Here is a 3,208-nt window from a genome sequence, read left to right as displayed (position 1 = left end):
TTGGAATTTTGAACAACCTTTTTTTTCACACTTTAATCTAGTATAACGACATCTTAAAAACTTTGAGGAGGTATTTTCACATCAATTTGACAACACTTTTGAAAAGATTGAGCAAGTTTTCGGCTAACGTAAACCTATATTTTCTTGAACCCTAGTTTTTGTTATAATCTAACAAAGAAAGAATATGGAGACACATTCCAACCTGCACGAGCACTTAATTTCAAAAAAATATTAAAATATATTATTTTACGCTTCAATGAAGCCAAGAAAGGCAAATGAAGACACATTCCAAGTTCAAACCACAAGCACCTACCTGCTTGTTCTATTCAAGGAATACATTATGAAGGTCAAAATGGGATTCTTTAATCATCATGGACGGGGGTCGTTAGTGGGGGGGTCAGGGCCGTTCAATCAAGGGGGCTTATTTTTTAGAACTTCCAGCTCAAGCTGATGTGGGCGCATCAAAATCTGAGCCCTTACGCCATCTAAGAAATTTTCTTTAACCATGAACATGACCTTTTTTAGCATCTAAGAAATCTTCTTTTTTCCTTTTGGTTTGGGCATTCAATAGCTTGAGGACAAAAACACTTAGCACCGACATAACTGTAACTTTTAACACAATGGTTAGGTGTTTAGCTTTAAAAATGTATAAAATACTCACTTTTGACAAGTTTACCTTCACAGGTTACCTTTGGTATCCTTTTTTAGCATCTAAGAAATTTTCTTTTTTCCTTTTGGTTTGGGCATTCAATAGGTTGAGGACGAAAACACTTAGCACCGACATAACTGTAATTTTTAACACAATGGTTAGGTGTTTAGCTTTAAAAATTGTATAAAATACTCACTTTTGACAAGTTTACCTTCTTAGGTTACCTTTGGTAACCTTTAGCTAGAAAAATGTATAAAATACTCACTTTTGACAAGTTTACCTTCAAAGGTTACCCTAAGGTCTAGTAGGGACCTTAAGCCTAAATCAACTTACATTAATCACGTGGCCTTGCCAAGCTTGATTAATTAACATGAAAAATATAGAACATGGGAGTGGATGATAATGATTTCCTACACATTCATAAATGGTTGCAAAAGTGAGAGTAACTAAAAAAGAGGTTCTTGAAAAGTCACAAAGCAATATTCATTTGACTTTGTAAATTATGTTAGGAGATGTAGTTCAATTTAAACTACACTCTTGGTTCAAGATGTTGGTGGGTTAACCACTTTCACAAGTTTTAGGACTCTGTTTCAACAGTTAGTTGTAAAAAAACCATAGCAAAAGGAAGATTAAAGGTTCAGTAAATAAGAAGGATTAAAGACTTTGAAAAAATTCACCACCACTTTGTCCTTGTAAATAAGAAGGATTAAAGATTTTGTAAAAAGACACCAACACTTTCACCTTGTTAGGAAATGTAGCTTAATTTGAATTGGGGCTCCCTTCATTTACATTTTACAAGGTCCATAAAAACAAAATTGTGCTTTCTCAATTCTTGTTGAGATATCGAGCTCATCTAGTGAGGCGGTGGACACTGATGACCCGCCTGCAGTGTGGGGGATAGGCCCCACACTTACACCACTGGCATGGTTGGTGAGATCTTGGGTGATATGCGGCCAGTGGGATGACAGGCTATGTGACAGCCATCCTAGAGACTGGCATAGTTATAGCGCCATCTCATTTAGTTGGGTTCACACTATAGACAACCCTTGTATGTATTTGGTTGAGTACCTTTCATATTGTGTGTACTCTTATCTTTGTATATGGTGTGTTGAGTGTTGAGAAAAGAAGAAGAAGATTATCAGGCCTCTCACCTTGTGTGTTCTCTATTAGGGTTTTGTGAGTGTGTGTGTGCTTGCAAGAGCTCAAGCTCTCTTCCCCCCTACATCTTTTCATGGTATCAGAGCCTGGTTCGTGCTAAGGGCTGAGCTGCAAGCAAGAGAAATACAGGAAGCGGTACGAGCGTAAGAGCTTCAACTACTCTTCCCTATTTGTGTTGGTGACTACACAAATATTTGTGTTGGTGACTACCACAGGAAGCGGTACGAGCGTAAGAGCTTCAACTACTCTTCCCTATTTGTGTTGGTACGAGCGTAAGAGCTTCAACTACTCTTCCCTATTTGTGTTGGTGACTACACCCTTGTCGGGAGCTCTACGGGAGGCACCGGCAAACGATCTCTGATTGAGGAGCTTTCTTCGCGGGAGTAAAGCTATAGGGCAACTATATTGTCCTATATCGGACTCAATTTTTTGGGCCGAAAATGCGTTTTGGGCGCGTCTAGACCTCCGTTTTTCAGAAAGCATGCGATTTCGAGCACTGCGGGTAAGCCATCGATTCTCTGCAGAACTCTGTTTTAAGAACTGCAAGAAGACAGATTGGCTGTGCAGACACTATGGGTGCTGCAAAGAGGTCAACAGTTGCCATTGGGTGTATGTATGCATATTGAAGTCACTGGTTGTGACATTTGAGAGTACTACAGTACCGCTAAGAAAATACAACAGTTTGTGCAGGACAAACCAGAGTGCTGTTTCTGGTAAAATTGTGTGTCTGGCAAGATGTCAAATGATGGCATAACCCAGATTGTGGCTGAGAAGCTTGATAAGAACAACTTCCATGCTTGGAGGTCCAGGTTGATGAATTTCCTGATGGGAAAGGGCTATTGGGACTACATAGAAGGTGAGCATGAAGAAGCACCGGAGATACCGGTCATAAATCCGACTACTGCAGATGTGAAAGAGTTTAAAGACTGGAACCAAGGGGCTAGGAAAGTTATGTATTGGCTCTCCATTAGTATACAGGACACCATGATTGGGCACATTCAGGATCCCAAGTCCCCCAAGGAGGCATGGGACACCTTGGTAAAACTCTATGAAGCAAATACCAAGGCACGTAAGATACAGTTGAAGAATGAACTTCATACTATGGAGAAAAAGTGCATGTCTGTGAATGACTATGCATTGAAGATAAAGGGTATTGTGGAATCCCTTGCATCTATTGGTGTGTCAGTAGATGATGATGATAAGGTGGAAGTCTGTCTACGTGGTCTCGGGCCACAATACAAGGCATTCAAGACGTCTATTCAGACTCGGAAAAACATTCTCAACTTTACAGAATTGGTGTCTATGCTGATTATAGAAGAGAAGAGCTTGGGTTAAGACCAATAGTCTTCACAAAACAAAAACAGTTCAGAGCAACAGGCCTTCTACACAAGTTCAGGTAGA

Source organism: Cibotium barometz, chromosome 11 (genome assembly GCF_041138505.1).
Source record: "Cibotium barometz isolate CiBa-2024 chromosome 11, ASM4113850v1, whole genome shotgun sequence".
NCBI lineage: Eukaryota > Viridiplantae > Streptophyta > Polypodiopsida > Cyatheales > Cibotiaceae > Cibotium > Cibotium barometz.
Note: the sequence above shows the minus strand (reverse complement) of the source record.